The 8,717-nt window shown below is 34.9% G+C and overlaps 1 pseudogene; it reads left to right on the top strand.

The window, feature by feature from the left end:
- Positions 1-1,924, top strand: LOC103942474 (annotated as a pseudogene).
- Positions 1,925-8,717: the final 6,793 nt, after the last annotated feature.

The following is an 8,717-nucleotide window of genomic DNA, read 5'->3' as shown; positions in this document are numbered from 1 at the left end:
ATACATGGCCCACTAATCCAACCGGACCTCCGCCACCCTCCGCTTCTCCGCTTCTCCCTTCCCCAAACTCCTTCCTCCACCACCGCGATTCTCACGACTATTTCCATTACCATTAACGCCACCCGTATTCACTGAAATTTCAACTTTGTCATCGTGTCCTCTTCTCCTAATAGAACTTCGCGCCTTCGAATTCGAGCTATCTTCCCGGTCGGGTCCGTGAACGATCTCAATCGGGTTTATAATGGCTACGTTGAAAAGCTGTAGCGCGTGCTTGAGTGATTCTGCTCTCCAGCTTCCGCGTCGCCATCTTAGCGACAACTACAAGAGTTTAATTTCTTAAGGATTTTTTAGTTGTTAGATCCACTAGGTTTTTTTTCTTTTTCTTTTTTTTCAACTTGTTGTACATATTTTAGTTATTAAATTAGATCATAATTAATTAATTTTGTGGGATGAAGAAAAGCAGAGTGTACAAAATTGATAATTAATTATTAATTTTCATAATTTTTTTTTTTTTGTTGATGATAGGAATGCAAAATGGAGGTGTCCAAGAGCAGCTGTAAATCCCAATTTTCATCTGCCAATGCGTAGTTTTGAAGTTAAAAACAGGTAATTTTTCATTCATGTTAATCTGGGTTGATAAGAATCTTTGATGGTTTTCTTTTTTGTTAGATTGTATAGGATTACAAGAACAAAATGCATGAAAAGTTCAATATAATTAGTCTATTAGATTTCATGAGAAATAATTATTACTCCTCTGTTTCGGGTTTTTGAGTAAAATCTTATGTTATAGTTCTCGTACGTACTTTATTTGCTATACCTGAAATCTATATAAAAAAAAAGGGCTCTTTTGGTCCACTATTAAAGACGTTCAGTTACCGTGTTTTCTGTTGTTTTGGTACCATGGTTGATATGATGCTTAGAGCAAATATATATTTTCAGGACATGGGTGGACAACATAAAGTCACTTAGGTTGATAACAGCCATCAAACCCCCATATCTCCCAGATGGCAGATTTGGTCTTGAAACATATGATGCTTTGGTCAATATGCAGATTGAAAATGGAGTCAAAAGTGTGATTGTTGGTGGCACAACTGGTGAAGGCCAATTAATGAGCCTGGGATGAGCGCATAATGCTCATTGGCCACACTGTCAACTGCTATGGTGGATTGATTAAGGTAGTAAGAAATGTCATCAGAGGGATACTGTGTTATCTATGGGACTCACAATTGTTTACAATGTGCCATCACTAACCGGCCAAGATATCCCTCCACGCGTGGTTCACATGTTGGCACAAAGTCCTAAATTCGCAAGTATCAAGGAGTGGAAATTATCGGGTTCCAGAGTATACTGGGAGGAAAATTGTTGTATGGAGCAAGAAGGATGATGAGTGCCATTATTCTAGGTGGAACCATGGAGCTACTGTAGTCATATCTGTTACGAGTAACTTGGTCCCAAGTTTAATGCGACAACTCATGTTCGAGTGAAAACCCTGTCTCTAAATGCAAAGATGGATGCCTCTGATTAAGTATCTTTTCCAAGAGCCAAATCTCATCGGCTTAACACACAGCACTTGCCTAACCTGGGGTTGTGAGGCTGGTCTTCCGGCTGCCATATGTACCTCGTCCTCTTGCGAAGAGGGTAGAGTTTGTGAATTTGGTTAAGCAAATTAGGCGGGAAAATTTTGTCGGAGAACATGACGTCCAAGGTCTCGATGATGATGAGTTCGTCTTAGTCAGTTGATATTAAGGTAGTTTTCTTGTCTAGGACTTTTTATTGGGGATGCTGAGTCTTTTTCCAAGAGAGTTTGCAAGTGATGTTTTGTTTGGTGGTTGTTAAGCTTTAAATTACAGACATGAATACTTTTGGGGCTGTTATTATATGAAGTGGTTCTATGTCTCAATAAGAATTGGTTCTTTGTTTATCACGCTTTTTGTTTTATTTATTTATTTATTTTTATTTTTTATTATAAGCCATACTCTACACTAATCTACACTAGGAGAGGGGGAGAGATTGCTTCTTGGACATAATGGGTTGAAGAGAAGATTCTAACCACCAGGCCAATCCACCACTGTGTTTATCGCATATAATTTGGCAGGAGCTTTGTGACTCAAGTTGTTGGTTTGAGCCATTTACGTTCGTGTATTGCCAAGATTTAAATAAGGAAAAGAAAGAAAACAAATGGATTTCAAATAATATTCCTGGCGTATTGTTATTTCAAATACGTTCGAACTAGCGTTTTCTAGTTTATATACCAAATTTAGCCTTCTTGTCAAACTCGAATCCATTGTATCAAATTCCTCCATCCAAATGCAAAACATTACTATTGATGATGAAAGTTGCAGATGGTTATAAGGCAGTGAATAGAAGGAAGCATATATAGATCTCAAAGGTAAAAATTAAGGACAAAAACTTCGGAAGGCTAACTGATTAAGGCAGTTTTTGAGCGGGGTGAGACCAGCGTAAGGTTGGAAGCATCCTTACCCTCAAGTGAGACAAAAGAGAACAGAAGACCATTATCCTTGGCTTTACTTGGGATTCCAATATCATCGTACAGTTCCATCAGGTGACATTAGGCTTGGCAAACGGGTCGTATCTGTCGTGCTCGTGTCGTTTTCGTGTAACATCTATTATCTTAACGAGTCGTGTCGTGTCACACCCGTTATCTTAACGAGTCCTTAACAGGCGGGTAAAGTGACCCGACCCGTTATGACCCGTTAAGGAAAAAATATATTTTTTTTTAAATTTGCACATACCACACATTGCCACATAAATATTACTTCAAAACATTAAAACATTTGTCGTTTAAGCACTATATCTACACTCGAAAATAAGAGCCTAATAAAAAAATAATACATACACTACTAATCTATTACAAATATTAAATGTGCAAGGATATGCAAAATGAAAGAGTTTTTGTTTTCAAGATTGTAAGTCTTTCTCAAAAGTTTACACCTCTATCTACAAAATCATCAATTTACATCGATCGTCATGAAATTGTATTGAAATTTTGTCTTGATCTATTGCCATGAAGAGTTATGTTGAAGATGTTTTCAGTAGGGTTTTCCACATCAGAACTCTCTTTCGCATAAACTAAGTATAGAAAAACCAAACATTAAAAAATCATTCAAATTATGAGAAGTTTACCAAAATAATTATGAAAAGAAATAAAATAATAATACTGTACCATATAAAAATATATTAAAATAACCGTTAAATCGTGATTTTTCGTATATAACCGTCAAAAAGCTTTGTCCCGTTACTTGATCTCTGAATGTTTGTTTTTTGTGATTTTTTGTTGATGTGACCACCAAGCATATACAAACAAGTTTGACGTTTGGATCGTTGAAATTAGTTTTGGAGAATTCGTATCCCAACAAAACGATATATTGACTAACACGTAGAGTTTATTTATACTTTCATTAAGTATAACATAAGATTTTGTGGTATCCACTTGTATAAATATTTTAAATTGAAGATCGAATTCATTCATTGTATTCATATAGGGTCAAGGAGTGTAACTGTAAAAAATCATCAAAATCGGAGTTAAAATAACCGTTAAATCGTGATTTTTCGTTTATAACCGTCGCAAAACTTTGTCCCGTTACTTGATCTCTGAATGTTTGTTTTTTGTGATTTTTTGTTGATGCGATCTCCAAGCATATACAAACAAGTTTGATGGTTTGGATCGTTGAAATTAGTTTTGGAGAATTCGTATCCCAACAAAACGATAGATTGACTAACACTTAGAGTTTATTTATACTTTCATCATGTATAACATACGATTTTGTGGAATCCACTTGTGTACATATTTTAAATTGAAGATCGAATTCATTCATTGTATTCATATAGGGTCAAGGAGTGTAGCTGTAAAAAATCATCAAAATCGGAGTTAAAATAACCGTTTAAATCGTGATTTTTCGTTTATAACCGTCGAAAAGCTTTGTCCCGTTACTTGATCTCTGAATGTTTGTTTTTTGTGATTTTTTGTTGATGAGATTTTCAAGCATATACAAACAAGTTTGACGGTTTGGATTGTTGAAATTAGTTTTGGAGAATTCGTATCCCAACAAAATGATAGATTGACTAACACTTAGAGTTTATTTATACTTTCATTAAGTATAACATAAGATTTTGTGGTATACACTTGTGAAAATATTTTAAATTGAAGATCGAATTCATTCATTGTATTCATATAGGGTCAAGGAGTGTAGCTGTAAAAATCATCAAAATCGGAGTTAAAATAACCGTTAAATCGTGATTTTTCGTTTATAATCGTCGAAAAGGTTTGTCCCGTTACTTGATCTCTGAATGTTTGTTTTTTGTGATTTTTTGTTGATGCGATCTCCAAGCATATACAAACAAGTTTGACGGCTTGGATTGTTAAAATTAGTTTTGGAGAATTCTTATCCCAACAAAACAATAGATTGACTAACACTTAGAGTTTATTTATACTTTCATTAAGTATAACATAAGATTTGTGGTATACACTTGTGTAAATATTTTAAATTGAAGATCGAATTCATTCATTGTATTCATATAGGGTCAAGGAGTGTAGCTGTAAAAAATCATCAAAATCGGAGTTAAAATAACCGTTAAATCGTGATTTTTCGTTTATAACCGTCGAAAAGCTTTGTCCCGTTACTTGATCTCTGAATGTTTGTTTTTTGTGATTTTTTGTTGATGTGATCTCCAAGCATATACAAACAAGTTTGACGGTTTGGATCGTTGAAATTAGTTTTGGAGAATTCGTATCCCAACAAAACGATAGATTGACTAACACTTAGAGTTTATTTATACTTTCATTAAGTATAACATAAGATTTTGTGGTATCCACTTATGTAAATATTTTAAATTGAAGATTGAATTCATATAGGGTCAAGGAGTGTACCTGTAAAAACTCATCAAAATCGGAGTTAAAATAACTGTTAAATCGTGATTTTTCGTTTATAATTGTCGAAAAGGTTTGTCCCGTTACTTGATCTCTGAATGTTTGTTTTTTGTGATTTTTTGTTGATGTGATCTCCAAGCATATACAAACAAGTTTGACGGTTTGGATCGTTGAAATTAGTTTTGGAGAATTCGTATCCCATCAAAACGATAGATTGACTGACACTTAGGAGTTTATTTATACTTTCATTAAGTATAACATAAGATTTTATGGTATTCACTTGTGTAAATATTTTAAATTTAAGATCGAATTCGTTCATTGTATTCATATAGGGTCAAGAAGTGTAGCTATAAAAAATCATCAAAATCAGAGTTAAAATAACCGTTAAATCGTGATTTTTTGTTTATAACCGTCGAAAAGCTTTGCGCCTTTATTTGATCTCTGAATGTTTGTTTTTTGTGATTTTTTGCTGATGTGATCTCCAAGCATATACAAACAAGTTTGACGGTTTAGATCGTTGAAATTAGTTTTGGAGAATTCGTATCCCATCAAAATGATAGATTGACTAACACTTAAGAGTTTATTTATACTTTCATTAAGTATAACATAAGATTTTGTGGTATCCACTTGTGTAAATATTTTAAATTGAAGATCGAATTCATTCATTGTATTCATATAGGGTCAAGGAGTGTACCTGTAAAAAATCATCAAAATCAGAGTTAAAATAACCGTTAAATCGTGATTTTTTTTTTTTTATAACCGTCGAAAAGTTTTGTCCCGTTACTTGATCTCTGAATGTTTGTTTGTTGTGATTTTTTACTGATGTGATCACCAAGCATATACAAACAAGTTTGACAGTTTGGATCGTTGAATTCGTATCCCAACAAAATGATAGATTGACTAACACTTAGAGTTTATTTATACTTTCATTAAGTATAACATATGATTTTGTGGTATCCACTTGTGTAAATATTTTAAATTGAAGATCGAATTCATTCATTGTATTCATTTAGGGTCAAGGAGTGTAGCTGTAAAAAATCATCAAAATCGGAGTTAAAATAACCGTTAAATCGTGATTTTTCGTTTATAACCGTCGAAAAGCTTTGTCCCGTTACTTGATCTCTGAATGTTTGTTTTTTGTGATTTTTTGTTGATGAGATTTTCAAGCATATACAAACAAGTTTGACGGTTTGGATTGTTGAAATTAGTTTTGGAGAATTCGTATCCCAACAAAATGATAGATTGACTAACACTTAGAGTTTATTTATACTTTCATTAAGTATAACATAAGATTTTGTGGTATACACTTGTGAAAATATTTTAAATTGAAGATCGAATTCATTCATTGTATTCATATAGGGTCAAGGAGTGTAGCTATAAAAAATCATCAAAATCGGAGTTAAAATAACCGTTAAATCGTGATATTTTGTTTATAACCGTCGAAAAGTTTTGTCACGTTACTTGGTCTCTGAATGTTTATTTTTTGTGATTTTTTGCTGATGTGATCTCAAAGCATATACAAACAAGTTTGACGGTTGGGATTGTTGAAATTAGTTTCAGAGAATTCGTATCCCATCATGTTCCAATGGTGTGTGTATATATACACACACACACACATATATATTTATTTATTTATTAAGTAGATTTAAATCTATTTATTTTGTACGTATAATTGACTGGTACTGTGACATCCCACATCGCCCAGGGAAGTGATCCTTAAATGTATATTCTCATCCTTACCTAGAACGAGGCCTTTTGGGAGCTCACTGGCTTCGGGTTCCGTAGGAACTCGAAGTTAAGCGAGAAGGGGGCTAGAGCAATCCCATGATGGGTGACCCACTGGGAAGTTGCTCGTGAGTTCCCAAAAACAAAACCGTGAGGGAATGGTAAGCCCAAAGCGGACAATATCGTGCTACGGTGGTGGAGCGGGCCCGGGAAGTGATCCGCCCCGGGCCAGGATGTGATAATTTGGTATCAGAGCCTATCCCTGGCCGGAAATGTGCCGACGAGGACGTCGGGCCCCTAAGGGGGGTGGATTGTGACATCCCACATCGCCCAGGGAAGTGATCCTTAAATGTATATTCTCATCCTTACCTAGCACGAGGCCTTTTGGGAGCTCACTGGCTTCGGGTTCCGTAGGAACTCCGAAGTTAAGCGAGAAGGGGGCTAGAGCACTCCCAGGATGGGTGACCCTCTGGGAAGTTGCTCGTGAGTTCCCAAAAACAAAACCGTGAGGGAATGGTAAGCCCAAAGCGGACAATATCGTGCTACGGTAGTGGAAGCGGGCCCGGGAAGTGATCCGCCCCGGGCCGGGATGTGACAGGTACACGGAGTAGTACATCACGTGTGTCATTATAAAAATAGTAAGACATGTCATATGTGTGATAAAAAGTTAATAACTTAAAAAAAAAAAAATTTCTCACCACTTCTATTAATTTTCATTTGTCCCTCTTTTTTTTTGTTTCCTTTTCAACTTTTCTTATAATTTTCACTTTTCCCTCCAGCATCTTTCCCTAATTTCCTCACTTTTTTGTTTCATTTTCAATTTTTCTTATTATTTTCATTTTCCCTCCATTTTTCTTCAAAAAGGGCGGCAGGAATGGAATGGAATCAAATCAATTGATGCATCATGCATCATGCATCATGCATATTAATTAATAATTATTATAGTTTTTATAAAATTTAATTCAAAATTTAATATATATATATAATTATATAATTATTATAGATAGTTAATATTTTGGGGGTATAATTATTATAGTATATATAATTATTATAATTATTATAGACTTTATAGTTAATTTAATATATATATATATATATGTATTTATTATAGTTTTAGGGGTATAAAATTGTTAAATTAATGTATATAATTATTACAGTATTTTTTTAGGGTTATAAAATTATAAAAATAATATTCTGCTTATCGTGTTACCCACGTGTATACCTGAATCAACTTGTTATCTTAACAGGTGCTTATCGGGTTACCCGATAATGACTCGATTCGTTATTGTGTTGACCCGAACACCTGTTAATTTTGTGTCGTGTCGTGTCGGCTTATCGGGTCGTGTCAGGAATTGCCAGGCCTAGGTGACATAGCAGCCCAGCCTATATGATTCAAAATGGCGGGAAAGTAGGGCTCAGTTTTTTAACTCACTCAACAGAATTCTTGTAAGGTTTGTCTTTAGTAGTTCGGATTATTGTGCTTTTTATTCATTAGACTGGTAGTTGAAAAAAAAAAAATTCAATTCAATCATGATCGCCTATTTTTCGTACTAACGAGTAGTGTAGACCATAACAACAACAACAACAACAACAACAAAAGCCTTATCCCATTAAGTGGAGTCAGCTATATCAATCCTAGAACGCCATTGCACTAGGTTTTGTGCTAAGTCTTCTATTAGATCCAAGTACTCTAAGTCCTTTCTTAGGGTCGCTTTCCAAGTCTTTCTAGGTCTTCCTCTATCCCTTTGGCCCTGAGCCTCTGTCTTATAATTGCATCTACTAACATAAGCGTCTGTCAACCTTAACTGATTTTCTCTTATCTTATCTTCAATTTTGGCTACTCTTACTTTACCTCGGTTATCCTGGTTCCTAATCCTATCCTTTCTCGTGTGCCAACACATGTAACGAAGCATTCTTATCTTCGCTAAACTTGTGTACGTGTTGATGCTTGACCGCCTAACATTTCGTGCCATAAAGCATTCCTAGCCTTATTGTTGTTCTAAAAAATTTTCCCTCCCTTGAGCTTTAGTGGCAAACGATGGTCACACAACGCACCCAGTGCACTCCTCCAGTTCATCCATTCAACTTGTATTCTATGGTTGAG

Source organism: the organism of the source record quoted next, unplaced genomic scaffold, assembly GCF_019419815.1.
Source record: "Pyrus x bretschneideri cultivar Hongxiangsu unplaced genomic scaffold, Pyrus_bretschneideri_v1 Contig43, whole genome shotgun sequence".
Taxonomy (NCBI): domain Eukaryota; kingdom Viridiplantae; phylum Streptophyta; class Magnoliopsida; order Rosales; family Rosaceae; genus Pyrus; species Pyrus x bretschneideri.
The sequence above is the reverse complement of the archived record's forward strand: the minus strand, read 5'-3'. Positions and strand labels throughout refer to the sequence as shown.